Source organism: Ursus americanus, chromosome 4, assembly GCF_024610735.1.
Source record: "Ursus americanus isolate L20-20 chromosome 4, mUrsAme1.1.p, whole genome shotgun sequence".
In the NCBI taxonomy this organism is placed as follows: domain Eukaryota; kingdom Metazoa; phylum Chordata; class Mammalia; order Carnivora; family Ursidae; genus Ursus; species Ursus americanus.
The window spans coordinates 19,300,170-19,319,423 of NC_142130.1; positions in this window are offsets into that span (position 1 = coordinate 19,300,170).

Consider the following 19,254-nt stretch of genomic DNA (forward strand, 5'->3'; position numbering starts at 1 on the left):
TATACTCACACAATTAGATTCTGTATGTGACTCCTCACACTCTATTACAAATTTGAAATAGATATAATTAAAATGAACCTCTTGTGAAGTTTTAGCTGAAAAATTATATTTGATACAGGTTCATACCAATTAAATATATGATTAGACTATTGTAGTCATTTTGGGTATATGATACTAAGGGTTCTGCACCCAGTTCCAATGTGTGGGTTTCCCCCCCACACCAAGTCCATGTTCCAACACCAGTTGAATGTCCTACAATTCAACTCAATGGGTCTCTAGTGCTGTATATTCAGAGATAGCCTCACAAGACTGTCCTCTATTTGGAGAGCTGTTGGCAAGTTCAGGTGGCTACTTCTGCTTTTGACTGACTGGCTATAACTCAGAGGCTCCCATGACCCCTTCTTGGGTTTTGATTAACTTGCTGGAGTGGCTCATAGACCTCAAGAACATTTTACTTAGGTTAACACTTTATCACGAAAAGCTGTAACTCAGGAACAGCCAGATGGAAAAGACATATAGGGCAAGGTGTGGAAAAAAGGACTCAGAGCTTCCATGCCCTTTCAGAGTGACTACTCACCCTAAATCGCTGTGTGTTCACCATCCTGGAAGCTCTCTGAACCCAATTTTTTTGGGTTTTTATGGAGGCCTCATTACATAGGCATGAGTTAGTCATTGGCCATTGGTGATTGAACTCAATCTCCAGACCCTCTCCCCTCCCTTGGAAGTCAGGGGGGTGAGACTAAAAGTTCCAGTCCTCTAATCACATGGTCGGTTCCACTGTCAACCAACCCCTATCCATAATGCAGTCCAAAAGTCACCTCATTAAAGCAACAAAAAACACCTTTGTCACTCTCATCACTTATGAAATTCCATGGGTTTTAGGAGCTCTGTGCCAGAAATGAGGACAAAGACCAAATGCGTATGTCTTACTAAAAAGTTGCGATAATCACAATACAACTCTCTGGCCATTTCGTACTGAAATAACTAAATTCTGCAGTAAAAAAATTATTTGTTCAGACATTCTAAAGGACAAGAAAAAGATAACCTAAGATATTTTAAAGGGCAGCATCAGAAGAAAACCCAAGAGTAATTATAAAGTAGAAAGAGATAGTTAAACTGATGGTGTTCCAACCTTCAATTGCCTTCTTTTGCTTTCAGATTGGTTAGTTAAGGGACCCTATAGAGGCATCTCTATTATCTTTACCCAAGGAATTATCAGTTTTCTTGTGAGCAATATTGAGGTGGTGTGATCTGTTGCCCTCTACTATGATATGTTCAGCATTTAAACAGACCCAGGCTAATTGAAAACAGTGATCTTTACACCCTTTAAATTAAGGAAACTAATTAATAGCTAATTTGGGGTAGGAAAGAATAAGAGGACATGTTTACATTTTCTTCTTGACGATAGGGACAGCTGGTATTCTCCTAATTTCTGAATTTGGGGCTCAATCACGTGCAAAAGGAAAATATTAGAGACTTTGAATAAATTCCTTATTTAATCTTGTCTTAGAATTTTCTCAGTTGGCACGAATTCTAAATTATAAGCCAGAGAAAAGAACATACTTCTCATTTTTTTATTTAGATGTGATTCATATATAAAATTCAACCTTTTAAAATGCACAGTTTAGTGGTTTCAAGTATATTTACAAAGTTCTGCAACCACTATCTAATTTTATAATATTTCCATCACCCCCAAAAGAAACCCCATACCTGTTAGCAGTTACTTTCCATTCCCCCACCCCTTCCCCAGTCCCTGGCAAACCACTAACGTACAGTCTGTCTCTATGGATTTGTCTATTCTGGACACTTGTACCTTTTCTGATAAACTAAGTCGTCGTGTTGATTATTCATGTCTCACTTCTATTGAGAGTCCTTTGTGCACTCCTAGCACGCTCTATTTCTACATCGAAAGCGTTCCATGTGCAAATGTCTATATAAAGAACTTATGATTTTATTCTTCCATCTTTTCGTCAAATCCAGGTTATTAATTCCAGGAGATCAGGAAAAATATCTTAAGATTTAGCATTTATTGGGGACTTCCCGTGTTCTCAGGACTTAATGGAGGTCACATACGTATTGGGCACCCACTGCATGTTAGGAACCTTGCTGTGTGCTTGGGATACAGTGTCTACCTCAGAGTTAGTTAGTCCTCACCACAACCTTCGACCCTTTCTATTGTTCGTACCGTCTTCTACACAATGAACTCGAAGTCCGCGTTTGCCCAACAGGTAAGTGAAGAAGAAGGATGGGAACCCAAGTTTGGATAGGCTTTCCCACTCACGCTCTCCCCATTATGGTCCCCTTCATAATCTTCATATGAAGACTCGCCACATGGACCTAATTCAGTACTTAACACTCCCTGTGTGCTGATCCATGTTTAGTGTTGGTGTTGATGCTCTCTCTGTACCCCTCTGGTAGATAATTTAAGAGGTAATAAACATGTTTTAAAAGGTAGAAGAAAAATGTTTAACCTCACAAATTATTAGAGAAAGGTAAAACCAAAGAAAAAGGAGGCACTGTTTTACATGTGCTAATAAACATTTTTAAAGTAATATTATTCAAGTGTTTGCAAAGTTTTGGTAATGTTTGAAGTTGGTGTATCCTTACATTTGATGGAAGCGTGAATTCTTAAAGTCCTTTGGAGCACAATAGCTGTCCAAAAAGAAAAAAATTCAGTCCCCTGGCTTGTTAAAGGAATTTAATGTAGAGAAATAACCCAAAGGATGCAAAGAGTTTTGTGTATGAAGATGTTCATTGCAGTATTGCTTCCAGTGCTTATGTATTAATTAAATGCCCAAGAACAGTTTAATGAGTGGTATAGCATGACAAGTACTTTTTTAAAGATTTATTTTTTTTTAGAGAGAACAAGAAGGAGAGAGAATGGGGGGGGAGGGACAGACAGAGAAGGAGAGAGAGAATCTCAAGCAGACTCCTCGCTGAGCTTGGAGCCTCAGTCCATTCCCCTGAGATCACATCCCGAGCCGAAATCAAGAGTCTGTTGCTTAACCTGCTGTGCCACCCAGGCGCCCCTGACAGATATTTTTAATGGAACATTATGCAACCACCAAAAACGAAAATTATGAAGACTTGAAAAATGTTTAAAAAATGAAAAAAAAATGTGGACTTATATTTAAGTCTTGAATGCAACTATGTAACAATTGCATGTACAAATAAGTTTTAATTTTTTAAAAAATAAAAAAAATAGGGGCACCTGGTTGGCTCAGTCGTTAAGCGTCTACCTTCAGCTCAGGGCGTGATCCCAGAGTCCTGGGATCGAGCCCCACATCAGGATCCTCCGCTGGGAGCCTGCTTCTTCCTCTCCCACTCCCCTGCCTGTGTTCCCTCTCACTGGCTGTCTTTCTGTCAAATAAATAAATAAAATCTTTTAAAAATTTTTAAAAAATAAAAAATAAAAACAGAACAATGTCTGGCACATAGTGAATAGTAAGTGTTGATTGAATGAATGGGTGACTGACAGAAATAGAGAAATATTCTGCCTGGAATATAAAGTCATCTTCACAAGTTACAAGATTTAAATAACTTACTATGGCAGAAGGAAGATTTTTAATAAGACTAAAGGTTATGTAGTGACTCAGGAAATGTTAAATTGTTATAAAATATCATTGCAGGTCTAGAAAAAAATCTAATGTTTTTAATGATACATGCACACAAATGATTTATAGTAAATAAAACTTTAGGACATTTAGAGAATGATGATTATTGATTATATCAACAATCATAATAGCTTTATTAAGTTTGTATAATAGTGTCTTTGTATTTTTAAAATAATTTGTTACCTACTTCCAAAATTAATAAAGATTGGCCAATCATAATGATAACTAAAAATTTAAAGCCAGCTATTTTTAGAGAAAGGATCAGAGACTGTGGTGCAAGCTCTGAAGTTGAACTGGTTACTACACTTGACAATGACAATCAGAGGGGACAGAGACCTATGGTGGGTCTTATAACAACTCCTACTATTTATTAGATGATGATGCTGCCTGGTCTATGCTAGAAACATCTTATATGCTATCTCCTATCCTTACAGAAGAGTCTATATGGAGGCTGCCTCCAGAGACAAACTGCTGGGGTTCATACCACCGGCACCACTTGCTGTATGACCTTGGATAAGTTCCTTCACTTCATCTGTAAAATGGGGATAATACTAGTATCTGCCGCGCAGGTATTTGGAAAGCCCAGTGCTCGGCAGACAATTAAGTGGTCAATGTTAGCTATTCCCGCCATAACTCGGAAAGATGTTTTTATTCCTTTCTTACAGAAGAATAAACTGGGGTTTGTAAATATTAAAAAGGGAAAATGCAAACCCAAACACATCTGCCTGCATTTTCCACCATTCCTTATCAAGTCTACTGCTGATGGAAGGTACTGTTCCGTTCGGTGAGACATCAAAGGAAAGCAAATCCTCTGTTCACAATTCTACATATCTGACAACTGGAACGTTTTCCACAGACCACCTTCCAGCTTCCTAAATGTGCAATCGCGTTCCTTCTCCATTGCACATATACTACTGGTGTCTGCTTGGGTGGGACACATTCCTATTACAATATCTGCTCTTGTCACCTTGGGTCGTGATCCTGGGTGAGTCAGCACAGTAGTGGTAGGGATGGACCAGGAAGCCTCTCTTTATACCGTGATGGCTAGCAAAGCGTAGAGATTCATCCCATTAAAATGAAACTAAGTATTTCCCCAGATTAACTTCCCCTTAACTGGATCTCAAAAATACACGTAAAGGCTAGCTGAAATACGGAGAAGGATGACAGAAAGGAGGTCAGAGTGGAAAGAGACCAGGGTGTTAACTGATCAAGGTTGAAATTCCTTTTTCAAAATTGCCCAAAGCATATGACCACGTGAACCCACTGCCAGGGCTGCTCCCAGAGCCCGAGAAGGGGCCTGTGCAGGTGAGGGGTCCTGGGGCTTCAGCTTCATTAGCGTCATGACACACGTGCCTTTGACTCTCACTTTCCCAATGAAAAGGTTAACAATGAGTTTTCACTTTCCATCTCATTATGTGCTCAGTGCTTGAATGTAATGGTTCTAGTACAGTGTAAAAGAGCTTGGATATATTTACGTGTGAATTATACATAAGACATAGATAAAAATAAAACTTGTGTCTAACAAAAAATTTTTCACAATACTTGTAGTTTTAAATGGTATAATCTAAAACCATTTTGTTGTATATAAAGACATGCACGTAGAACGTGCATTCCACAAAAAGTGCCTTATTTCCAGGCTGCTAGAAAGGTAATAGCACGTTAACCAGCTCTGGGAGGAGGGGAAGGTTTTTTGGTCCTCACAGCCTCGGGTTCCTCTGTTATCCTCCATCTTGGCCGTCCACTCCCGAGCCTCTCCCCACTGTCACCAATGGGCCACGCGTCGCCACATCTCCTCAGCTCTGCCGTCGCCATTGCTGGGATGCTCGTGATCCTGAGATGCTTCGGTCCCGAGACACAGCCAGGAAGAGGCTCTGGCTCTCTTTGCTGCTGCACTTTCACCTCCCCAGCTCTATCTCAATCCAGAGCTTTGCTTTAGCTTCTTTGCTTCTGACTTTTTTCAGCGTAGAAATTAACTCAAGTTGTTAGAGGGGGAAGAACTGTAAATTGTAGCACAAAAATAGTCTTGTCAAAGGAAAAGGAAGCTGTTCTAATTTTGGGCACTGCAAATACATTAAACCACTTATTGAAGTTTTCTTGGTGCCTTAATATTACATGACCTCATGGCCTTCATTCCAGGCACCCGAGATTAATCAGCTCTCTAAGGAAGGTAGTGTCAAAACACTAAACGGGAAGTAGGGCACCCCAAATCTGGGGACAGTCACTGTGAGACTAGAACATAACAGACAGCACATCTGAATTTTGTAAGGTCACAGAATAGACATTTCTATGCAGGAATCCTTTAGTAACAAAAGAAAGCTGTGCGTGGCCACTGGAAGAGGAGGATAAAGTGGAGAAGACTCTTTGCCTACATTAATTGGCAAGATATATGGACTCTGGGACTAAGGGATGTCTACAGTAGCTTTTGGAGGAGAATAGCTACCTCTCTAAAGTTATGGCTTCGGGAAGAAATCAGTAGGAAGTTACGGTGACCAAGTGGCAGTTAATTATGACATTTCTTACACCTAAAGTTGTTTTAAAGCCTGAATATTATTTGTACTTAGTTATTTTAAAATGCAAAGTAACTTCCGCTTTTACTGGAATGTTACAACAGGGACCTTAATTAATCACCTGCAGGTATTTCACTTTTTAGATACTGTCTGATAACATACACACTATTAAAACAAAACCTCTCTGCCTCAGCTCAGCTGGGTTAGCAGGGGAGATACTTTCAGTAACTTCTGGTTTCTGGCTAGATAACCACACAAACCTTAGATCCCCACCTCCCTGTCCTCACCCCAGAGGAAAGATTTACCTGGATTGTCCTATTGGGTTGGATACGTGGATATGTAGCATGGCAGGCCTAGGGGCCCGTGGTTTGCTTGGTTCCTAGGCGAGCACACCAGCCATTCAGCTTGGGCTTCGACATCAAGCTTCGGGAGGATGAGCGTGTCTCTTCCACTGAAGGCGAGCACTTTGCTCCTCTGGACTTCGTTCCACGGTGTGTATGTCCCGCTCCTATTCATCTTGCCCACTGCTTCTGCCCACCATATGAAACTAAGCACGCTTCCGACTGGTGTCAAACCCACATTTGTTTGCAGCAATTTCAGCACCATTGATGGTTGAATTAAACGTAACGCTAGCACTCTCTACCAGCTGTAAACAGAGAGGAGCCTGGTGGCACTCACTGGGCCCTGCAGTGGAATTTGTCCTTCATGTCAGCTCCATTCCTGTTAAACCCAAGTCCAGGGGGAATGTCTAAGCTCGTGGTAGCTGGTCCAGAGCACACTGTGTATTGGGCTGGTTTCTTTAGGAGTGTCTTTCATCTTACAGATGGTTCTTTTGTCAGTTACAATGCTCCTGGCAGAGCATTAAACTTGAGCACCTAGAACATGACCTGATCCAGCAGAATTTGCTTTTTCTGAACTGGTGCATTTTTCCACTCAGGCAGCAGAAGGAAGTCAGCCAGGATAAAAAGGTGAAGAAATTAGCCTTTCCTTGTGTGAAGGGGACTTGATCATGGCGCTTGATATTGGAACCACAGACTGGACCATGGATAAAGATTTGGGACATCATTTGGTGGTTTCAAAGAAGATCAGATCTATGAGTTGAGGGAAAGGTAAAATGGTCAATTGGAAAGACAATGACTCATGGGGAAATGGAGATGGTGATGGAAATTTTGAAACAAAAGGTGAAGTGGGCTTATTGTACTCTTTATTTTTCACCCTGAAACTTTGTACAAAATTCTAGTTGCTCCTGGGGTGCCTGGGTGGCTCAGTCATTGAGCCTCTGCCTTCGGCTCAGGACGTGATCCTAGGGTCCTGGGATCGAGCCCCGCATTGGGCTCCCTGCTCTGCTGCGAGCCTGCTTCTTCCTCTCCCACTCCCCCTGCTTGTGTCCCCTCTCTCACTGGCTGTCTCTCTCTCTCTGTCAAATAAATAAATAAAAAAATATATATATATATAAAAAAATTCTAGTTGTTCCTGTTCAAGGGATCTTCTTTTGTAAGCTAAATTGTCAAGCTGTTCTCCAGTCTTCTGAACACTGGCATCAGGATCTGGTCAGGGAAGGCCACCGCAAGTGTTAATGCATGGAAATAGAGAAGCCAGCTCCCACTGTACGTCAACCCCAAAAAGAGCAATGGTGTCCAGAAGATGAAGCGTGTGTTAGCAGAGGTATCATTTTCAATGAAAGAGAAGAGACACGATGATTCAAGGAAAAGGACTTTTGTCCATGTTACTGTCCTCTCAGAAGGAAGAGCACAAAGTTGTATCCAATGCTGTCATTTACTAATACCTCTCTTCCTTTGTGAAATTGCACAGTCTGATCTGAGTTCTCTTACTTCAGGACAGAGATGGCGTATGTGGATTGAGTCTACCTGTCCACAGTGCCTGGAGGTATCCTTCATCTCTACCTCGACATAGCAAAGTTGAGAGAGAGAGACCTACACTGTCCTCGACATAGCAAAGTTGAGAGAGAGAGACCTACACTAATTCATAAATTTCCAATCTTGTGTCCTTTTCAATTTGGGAGGAGGGAGGACAAATTATATAGCAATTATCTTATTTTTAATGTAAATAACATTTAAAAATTCTGGGTGAAAACGTCACTAATCAAAATGAGTTTTTCTCATCACAGTCCAATGTTTTATCCTAGCCCTCACCACTCCCAGGATTTTACTACTCTATGAAAACCCTGGATTTGGGAAAAGGAAACAGAAGGTTCTTGTAGGAGAGCTAAGGCAGGGGTTGCTGCATTGACAAAGCAGAAGCCATGTTTACAAGTATGGAGAGGGCACTAGTATGTGGTCACGACATTGGGGCATAGCACACAGTTCTTGTCTGGGACTGAATTGATAGCACACCTAATGGAAAGCATATAGGCCTTTAAATCAGACTAAATCTTTGTTTCACTACTTAAATAAAAGCCGGAGAGCTTTGGGCAAGTGGATTTATCCACCTGTTCTCAAACTTTAGCATGCATTAGAATCCCCTAGAGGGGCTATATGTACACAGATTACAGGGCCCTGCCCCAAATCTGCTGATTTAGTACGTGCTGGGTGGGGCTCAAGAATTTGCATTTGTAGCAAGTTCCTAGGGACCAGACTTTGAAAACCATCAGAGTAACACAAGCTTCGTCTCAATCTTTTCCTTTACAAGATGGTGCTAAGGCTGAAAATAACATCTAACTTGTACTGAGCACTTACATATGCCCGCCAAACACCATACTAAGAACATTACAAGTGTCTCTCATTTCCTTCTCCTAGAACCCTCACAAGAGTTGGTTTACTATCAGCGGCGGTAACTGAGACACGGAGAGTTTGTTTAAGGTTGAACACCTAAGAAGCAGTTGAGGCAGAATTTGAACCCAGGCCGTCTTGGGACCAGAGCCTATGCTCTTAACCATGCCTCTGTGGCAGTTTTTTGAAGTTAAATGAGATCATATTTAAGGTATCTTTTACGGTGTCTGGCTCTCTTCATACATGTAGCGACTGGTGGTAATTTTGAGTTGTTCTTTCTTGAACTAACCCAGGGGCAAAAAAATAATACCAAGGAACAGAGTACTGAAAGGGAAGTGCTTGCATTCTCCGCGGCTCCTTCTGTCATACGGTGCCAGGCTGGTGGTTTGGCTCTCTGAGCCCCTTTGCTTCCTTTAATAGAAGCAGGTATGTCAGAGACATGGGAGACTCCATTTTCAGAGGTTTCATGCAACCATTTTGTCTGGCGTGATCTGCCATGGCTAAAGCCCTAGATTTTATTTTCTCAGGTTGAGACAAACCCACAACCCGAAAGCAATTTTTACCCATCATCCGGATTGGCTCAGGGCTTGGCCAGAAGGGAATGTGTTATCTAGAGCCAAGCTTTAGCATTCTCACTGGAACTCGAAAGCGCTCAAGTTCAAATATATCCCCCTGAGCCAGCTTTGACTATCTGGCTAATGTAATGATAACACTTAACAAATATCACAAGATAGGGCAGATAAATGCTCTGAGGAGGAGGACGGACAAAGGGCAAGAGAAGATCCTGGTTATTTGTTGCATCATTTTACCTTTAATTAAAGTCAGTGGAATGGTTTTGGGGGGAGTGGAAGCCGTTTCCAGGACAGCCGCCTCAAGTTGTCAAGAACTTTTCTGAACAAGAAGTCAGAACATTTATGTTTAGAAGCTTGTAGACCTCAACAAACACCAAACTAAACTTTGAATTAAAAAACATTGCCCTGGTTCACCGTTTTAATATGTGTCATCAGCAGCAGGAAAAATGATGACTTATGGGAGATACTGTGATGGATATCTGCTATCTTTGGCTCTATTTGGGAAAGAATGCCTTTAATTCAGACAAGGCCTAACACTTCGTCTCTCTGATATTTCTTCATTTGCCTCTTAAAAAAGGTTAGTCATACAGTGCAAACAAATTTAGTGAAACTTATATGGCAAAAATCTGACACGTATAAAAAGAAGGAAATAAACCCAAATCCAGCTATTTGTGGTTGTAATTGGAACCGTTCCAGTTACTCAGGATTGAACTCTATTCCCTTGAGAAGGCAACACGGATTACCAAAGACGAGAACGTGATGGATGGGGACACGGCTTTTATCTCTGTGACCGTGACTATTAAGGAAACAAACATAAACATACACACATTCATACACACGTGCACTTCTGTATGTCCACATCATACGTCTTTCTTCCAGTCATTACATATTGAAAACTAAGAGGAGAAATTCAGAATGGAGAACGTAATTGACAAAATTGGGCCCTTTTCATCAAGAAGAACAAATGCGTCTTTCTGGCGCTGCTACAAGGCTCTGAGCAAGTTGTCCTAGCCCTGCATGGACTGCATTTTCCCACCGACACCCCTGACCTGCAGAAGGGGACCTTAAGAGGATTATCAGGACAAAGTTAGCAAATGTACATAGAGCTCGCTGGTAGGAGGCAGCACGGGAAATCTAAGCACCATTATGTTTGGCACTTTTGATAATCTAAGGTCTACCTAACTTCTCTGACTAAAGCTTCTTTACATAAAAACATAAATATCAGATCTTAGTGCCTGTAAAAATTCCATTGCCAGTTACTGCTCTGTATTCATTAGCTGGAGACCTTTGATGTTTTCAATATACAAAGTTTCTAATCTTTCTGAGGAGTAAATGAAACATTCATTCTTGTACCGTTTACATTTGGTGCTTTAATTTTGTAATTCCACCTTCCCCTTCCCCCTTCCCCCTTCCTTCCCACTTTGCAGATCTCACAGGTGTCTGGTCAGACCTGTCAGGTGGGTCTCTGTTTGCCTGTCATTTGGGAAGCTGATGGTCTTACCTGGGCATGGCTGATTGCACAAAGCGGAACAGGGGTTAGTTTGAATTGCAGGTGTGAGCAATCAGTGTAGATCAGCACTAATCCTGCAGATATTAGAACCGCCAAGCTGCTGCAGACACTGCAGAAAAAGCCAAATGCTGAATGTGACTGTCGGTGTCCGTGTGTGTAGCCGATGGTTTCCAGCGTTGAGAACGTGGTCTCCCTGACTCTTACAATGACATTTCCTTATTGAGGCCCCATTCCATTCATGGTTGTATTAAAAATCATGGTGATAGGAGACAAATAAGAAATGGATCACATCTTCAGGTAGTTTCTAGCCCAGGAGAGAGACAATGATAACAGCCTCGCAGTAAGAGCTCAGGCTATAGAATTCTGGGTTCAAATACCCATTATGTCCTTTATTGTCTGTTTCACCTTGGGTAAGTTTCTTTTTCTCACTGCGCTTCATTTCCTCATGTAAAAAATAGGGACAATACCTACTTGGAATAGTTACTGTCTCTGGCACATAGTTAGTAGGTGCCAAATATATGTTAATTGTTGTTACTGGTGTCTCTTACTATAATCACTAGAATGTGGTAAAACAACAACAACAACGCAAAATAAAACAGACACCTGAGTGGTACATGTGTAGTGAGAACAGGAAGACACCACTCCCAATCTGGGAGGCCAAGGAAGCTTTCAGGAGGGGGGGGATGTGAGGAACCTGAGCCTTGAAGATTCAGACAGGATCACAAGGAATGGCATTAACAAAGGCTGGTGGTGTGTGGGTTCTGGGACGAGCAACAAGTTCGTTTGGATCAGTGTGACAGAGATAAAGGTCCAAAGGGTCCAGTTTGTCAAGGACTGGGCTCTTAAGGGGTTTGTCCTTTCAAAACAAATTCTGAGATATGAGACCTCCAGCAGCCATTTGTCGAAAGGTTTCATTGCGAATACAATCCCCATGATCCCCCTGTCGTGCAGGGAGCCAGGGCTCACGGGAGGCACGCTTTTCCTTCTCGCCAGTGACTTCGACTGACTGACTACATGTGCATTCCTCAGCCAGAGGGTGTATTAGAAGTAACTGCTACATCTGGAAGCGTTTGCCTTTGATAATTTTAATGCTCTGAACGGGGGAGGGGGTGGAGTTTGCCCTTGGGATGCTTTAGTGCATTTATGCTTCATGTAAAAATATAGGGCCATAAACCCGTGAGGTCCAGGAAGCCAAAGACAGCTTAAGACTGAGACACACATTATGAGGCGATGGATGTTAACCCAACTCACTGTGATGATCATTTTACAGTGTACGTAAGTCAAGTCATGGGGCATCCACATTGAACTTCTACGGTGCTGTATGTTAATTATGTTTCAACAGAACCAGAAAAAAAATTTTTAAATAAAGACTGAGATATGCATAAAGGTGACTTGTGAGCAGAATGATTGGTCATGGTGTCAAGTGGAAAGTAAGAGAGGAAGTCAGGAAATCTCTGTCACTTATTAATGGGGAGACCCTGGGGCAAGTCATCTTCCAGGGCCTCCATTGTCCACATAAAATCAGAGTGTCACACGGATCATCAGTGGAAAGAAAATTTTTATTCTGGGTCTTTCTTAGGCAGCAGCAAAAGCCCTTTTAAACCAATAAATCCAGTGCAGGATAGCAATACATAAGTGCTTTAAAAGCAGAGCAGCTCTGGCTGATGGGTTCAGGGTCCTGCCAAGGCCTGAGGGTACTCTCCCTCAGAGTCTGGCAGCAAAGGACCCCTCGTGTCTGTGGGGCATGGCGTCCAAGCTGCTGGACTGTGGGATCACCGAGACTCCTCAGACTTCTAGCATGCTACCAACCTCCCATCATTTAAATGAACGTGGCAGTGGAGGGTTTGAAGTTTCCAACTTTTCCATTAACATGACTGAAAAGTTATAGAAAATAAACTCATAATAAGCCTCTCTTTTGGCAAATTGCAGAATATTTACCTGTACAATGGTTTTCATTCACAGGACATATTTTGTTTTATTAAGGAATGCCAGGTCCCCAACACCAGGTACCCTGATAAGAAGGGCATCGAAGAATTACATCTCCTTGCGAGTTAGAGATATTCTTATTCAGATGGGAAGTTGTCTTTGTTGGGATGATACCCAAGCATTTGCAGTGCAAATCTTGCCTGGCATTGAACTAGATAGAGGTGAGGAAACTTAAAGGAAGAGAGTTTTCTCAGCAGCAGAAGAGGCTTCCCCTGGAGTTGGTTGATGCTGTCTACTGTCACTCGCCAAGCGAGAGCAGCATGGCTGTACAGAAGGGCAAATGCCCTGTCCCCTGGCCAAAAAGGCAAGTGGCTGAAAGACGCTGACATCTTAACGTTTCAAAAGTTTCCCAGTCCACCCTTGGCCCTGTTAGAGCAGGCAGTACGCAGCTGGAGAAGATGATGACTCAAACCTCAGGCTTCACGTGCCTCCTAGCACTGTTACCCCCCAGCAGCAGAGCTTCAGTAGAGAACGAAGTCGTAGAGTGTATCAACAGCGTCTCTAATGCTACAAAAACTTGGACTGCGCCATAAGCAGGACGATTATGCACACACCTGAGAATTAATGCATCATAGAGAGAAATCATATCCACCACTCAGTCGCCAACTGCTGTCATAGAATACCCGTGATCAGTTGGCGTGCTCCATCTCAGAGGAGCACCTGTATAGACCAGAGGATTCCTGTGACCTTCCTGAGCCAGGTAAACACCTTTGCAGCTGGGGAGCTTCTGTGGCTAGCAAAGGGGTGTCACATTCCCCTCTGTGCCTCATTTCTGTCATGTATTCAATGAGTAGGTTTTATCCGAGAAGCTTTTATCTTAAGAAAGTTCCAGGTTCATCAATAATTCCTTGAGAGTTATGTTTGAAATCCTATGCTAATTTCAAATTCTATACTAATATTGAATTACTATGCTAATTTTTCATGGATCTAAGTGCACATGATTACACACATTATGAAAGGAAAACAAAGAAGCAAGCCCCGCCAAACAGAGAGGGCGACAGCAAGCTGAATTCTGTGTGTCGGCTCCACCAGAAGGGATAGCTGTATAGCTATATTATTCCTGCTGTGTAAGGATATTCTAATTCGAGCCTTAACACTTTGGAAAGGCCCTTCACCTCTCCAATCCTCAGTTTCTTCTTCTGCAAAATCAGTGTAATAAAACCCACCTTGCACAGTGGTTACGAGAAATAGAAAGTATGTTTTTTTTACCTTCCTAGCATAGTGCCTGGCCCATAGGAAGTGATAAATGTAATTCTATTATTGTCATTTTTAGTCTCTATTTGCTAATCAATTGATCCTGTTGATGATTGTGTCTGAACCATGAACTCATTAGTTTGTTAAATACAAACTACTTATCTGAAATTCTCTAAAAGATTGATTTTGTGTAGGACTGAGTATTAGACAGCTGTGTCCATACCAGGAGCACACATGAAAGGTGGCCCACAGTCAACCGTCTATAATGATATATTGACATTCTGTAACTCAAATTCTATAATGAATTCATTATAAATTTTAAACAAATACTAAATATGTTACTATAATACATAGTTGAAGATGCTCCTGAGGCATAGTTAAGTCTTTTTGGAGGCAATTCCAATCTAATTTGGTTTCGACCAATTCTTAAAACACATGGGATTCATATTAAATAAACACATAGGCAAAGTGATAGGAGTTAAGTCACTTTCCAGCCCTGCTAGCTTAGTGCTAATGTGGACAAAGCTTAAATGGCTAATTCTACCTAGAAAGGAAAGTTTGAAGAGCTATCTCCTCTCTATTCTTTTGACCCCTTTGCTAGTTAGGGTGTTTTTCTTAGCTTGTGTGGAAAAAAAAATACCCCCCAAAAGATTGCTAGGTATTTCTTTCTCTCGGTTTACTGTTTCAGCCAAAGTATAAGACCTTACTTAGATGACTAGCAATTAAGGAATTTTTGTGGTTTATTTCCTGATCTAACTGCTTACTTCTGAAGAAAGCAATTCTGACAAGTCTGTGTTAACCTGGATCTGACCAAAACTGCAGAGCCAACAGCATTTTTGAAAGATTTAGATAGAAAAGTCAGGCTGGAATTTTAACAGTAACATCCTTCTTAATGTTGCTTTTCCTAGATCACATGGACTTTATTTTTTCTCCTTGGACATGATTTTGTAGAAAAGAAACCATTTCCTTTGCATTCACTCAATATTTTAATAACATCGGCGACCTGCAGCTGAACGAGAAGTAAGGTGGTCAATAAACCAGTGGTGGTAATTCTACTTATGGGAATACTTTGAGTTAATAAAATCCTTCACTTATAAAGATCTCAACACTGTTTTTTATAAATTTGATCTCATTGCTTTGTAAACATTAGTTGAATATGGATTTAAGTTTTAATTCTTTTTTGAAGCATTATTATAAGGAAGAAAAAAAGTTTTTCAAATCCATTTTTTTTAAAAGATTTTATTTATTTGACAGAGAGACAGCCGGCGAGAGAGGGAACACAGCAGGGGAGTGGGAGAGGAAGAAGCAGGCTCTCAGCAGAGGAGCCCGATGTGGGACTCGATCCGGGACTGCCGGGATCATGCCCTGAGCGGAAGGCAGACGCTTAAGGACTGCACTACCCAGGCGCCCCATCAAATCCATTTTCTAAGAGGGGAAGCTCAGAGATGTCATGCTCAGTGTCAAGATGCGGAGCTGCATCTTCCCAATAGTCGGTCACGCCGGGGAGTTGCAGGGTCAGGTGAGGCGTGCACCAGCAGCTCGACAACGCCCCAAGGACCAGCTATTTCCATGTCTCTCTTTGCTGTAGTTGTGTCGTCTTCATCCCAGGAGGCTTTACTTACAGTTCCAAGATGACTGTTGTAAACTCTTAGGGTTGTTTGCTTTTTGGTTGACAACAGCAGACGAACATGGCCATTTTTGCTTCAGTATTCCCTGCAGAGGTTCCAAGGTCACTCTTATTGAACTGGCTTGGTCACGGCTCAGGGAGGCTCAAGCACCACGGCCATTGGTTGGGAGAATGCAGGCTGCTCATTGGCCTAGTTAGACTCACAGACTTTCTGTCTGGGGTCCTGGGGCGGAGTCAGCATCACCAAGAGCACATGGTCCAAGATTGGCGATGGGAGGGGGTGGGGTGTGGGGGAGAAGTTCCCTGGAGCAAATGTTCATGAGATTGATTTCCAAATTACATAACCAGGCTTTGAGAAACACTGTTGAAGGTGAAATAGGGTGGGAGAGTGAAGGTACTGGGGGCTTTGGAGCAGGAATGTGACTAAGTCAAAATGGCAATTTAGGCATTTAATAATTATGATGATAATGATAATATCTTGCATGACGTGCTTTATATTTTCTGAAGTGCTTTCACTTACCCAATTCAGGTCTCAACGTTCGGTATACTTTCTTGTTGCCGTATTATCATTTACAGTGTAAGTTATTACTACATCAACGTCATTAAAGAAGATTACTCATTTTGAAGGCGTTCCTAATTCGTTCACAGAATATTGATTGAATGCCTGCTATGTACCAGGCATCATGTTAGTTGTTAGCGTTCAGAGAATATATTAAGAGGTAATAACAAACCAGCCACTATTTTGAGTCCTTAGCTAAATGAGAGCGCAAGGCGGCACAACAGTAATCTGGTCTTGAAAGAGACAGAGGAGCTGTCAGGGAGGACTTGTGGAGTAGATAGCATCTCCACTGAAATCTTAAAGACAAGCAGGGAGGGGTAAGCCAGATAAAAGGATGGAAGGCCAGGAGTTGGGAGAGAGAAAGTAAAACTTTCCAACAGAGGGAACAGCATGTACAAAGGTCCTGCGGTGAGAGCATGGAATGTAGAAAAATTGCACAGAGTTGAATATGACTGGAGTGCCAGAAGGTTCAGCGGTGGAGATGATGGAGGCTGGAGAGACTGGCTGTGGGCATGCCATGAAGTGTCTGAATGCTTTGAGATTTACCCAAGGGAATATGGGGACTTGGAAAGATTTTAGAAAGGTCATTCAGCTTATAGAATGGAAAATGGATGGGAGCAGGAGGGAGCAGGAAAAGAAATGGGAAAGAAAGCCCATTATAACTGTTTTAGTCCCTGAGGAGTGAAGTGATGATGGCTTGAATTAAGCCAGTATCGGAGGAAGGAAAATAAGTATTTTGATTTGTGTGATATTAAATTACACACTTACAAAACATTATTTAATTATTTTATTTTATTTTTAAAAAGACTTTATTTATTTGAGAGAGAGAGAGAGAGAGAGAGCGAGCATGAGCAGGGGTGGGGATTAAGGGGCAGAGGGAGAGGGAGAAGCAGACTCCCTGCTGAGCAGGGAGCTGGGTATGGGATTCGATCCTAGGACACTGAGATCATGACACTGAGATCATGACCTGAGCTGAAGGCAGATGCTTAACTGACTGAGCCACCCAGATGCCCCTACAAAACATTACTTTACTTCAAAAATAATAAGTGGTCAGATCAGAACTTTTATCTCTTCATTCAAGCTTCTCTTAAAATAAATCCCATTGGCCCTCCATTTGGCAAGCATTTATTGAGCACCTGCGACAAGCCAGATATTCTAACTTTCCAGATGTTGGCGTTTTTGTCAGTTTAAATTGTTTAAAATATGTACATTTGCATCTTTTAGATATATCACAAAGTCAGTTTCTGTCCTGCTTTACTTCATTTCAGATTGTTCTGAATTCATATTTTGAATGTAAGAAAAAGGGTTTTCAAAGAGAACTGTGGGATAACCTGTTTTTTAGCACCTTTTCCTAAGCTAACATACCTTGTTTATTTTTCCGATGGTATCTGGGAAAAAGGTAAAGAAGTGTATTGAACAGATTACTTAACGACTTTATAAAAAAAATCGCTACAGAAAAATCACTACAGAAATCACTCCCAATGCGTTTTGTGGGGCTTGCTGGAATTTCAAAATTAGGACAATTCTGTATTCCAACAGATGCAAATGAGGAAAGGTATTTAGCTCCTGCAGGGAATAAAAGGATTTAGGCAAACATGCGGGATGTGTTTACTAATTAATTCAGCTAAATTTTGATGATGTCCAATGCTTAAAACATTCTATTTACTTATGGAATTAAAAGTCTCTACACTCCTTCATTATCAGCAGGCTGGTATATTCCTCACCCACGTATCAGCCCCTCTCATAATCTCTAGGCTGTTGCAATGCTTTACAGCTTGGGCTGATAAAGGCAATTCTAATTTAGTGCTCACGTTAATTATCAGTAATATTAAGTGAATATATTGGAACTATTTACATGTGTCGTTCATAGTTGCTGTATTCTAAGGAAAATGATTATAATTGTTCTTACTAGTTATCATATTTCATGCTTCTGCAGTGAAATTCTTTTTTTTTTTTTTGTTTTGGGAATATCTTAATGAGGAAACGGGCTTACAATATTTTGAAATGTTCACAAGGCACCAAATAGCACTTTCTAATTCATTAGTCATATTTTATTGAAAATTCCTTTGTGTTATTTTATTTGTTTCTGAGCTCATGTAAACCAGATTAAAAAGGAAAAATGGGGCAGCCAGTCCAATCTTCTTTAACTGATAACTGGCAAAAAGATTAGAATACAGAATGGAAAACAGAGTACCTCTGAGATTTGAAAAAGTTTACATTTCTCTGAGTTTTGCTCTTAGTTTTGTCAGAAATTGAAATACGAAAACACGAAGCATGTCTTTTGTTGCCTAAATATTACCCAATTAGAATCCTGACTCATATTAAACCTGGGCATAACTTGTTTTGATAGTACCTTTCTCCTAAGACGAAGCATTTCACTCTACCCTCTATTGAATAAAAACTTATAATTTCTAGTATGTGATTACCTGCCTGGTATAGATATCTGATTAAATTTCAAAGTTGGTTCAATATTCTGAACTTTGCTATGACAATAAAAGCTGCCAGATGTTCACTTGAACTGACTTATATAGAATAAAATCTGTTATTTAGTGCAATTGGGGGAATGAGGTGTTTCAAAAAAATGGATTGTTTCCAAATAGCTGAAGTTCAAATCTTTAAATCGTTTTTTACCCTCAGCACTCCTCTTTATCATTCAAGGCTCAACTCCGACATTGCCTTTTCTGGAACGCTTTCCCTCATCTCTCTGCCAGCCACAGTCAGAGTTGATGCTCGCTTTTTTGTACCGGCGCTCCATTTGGTATTGTAAGCATCTGTTTTACTCATCTGTCCCTTATTAGCCTCCTTTCTCTTCCCCCTCCGCCGACTGTAAATTCACTGTGATTTGGGACTCAGTTCTGCTCATCTTTGTACTTCCAGTGCCTTACGCTCTGTCTCATACGTAGCAGGTAGATTCTTACCATGCAATGGAAGCCATTTGAGAATAGACCATACATTT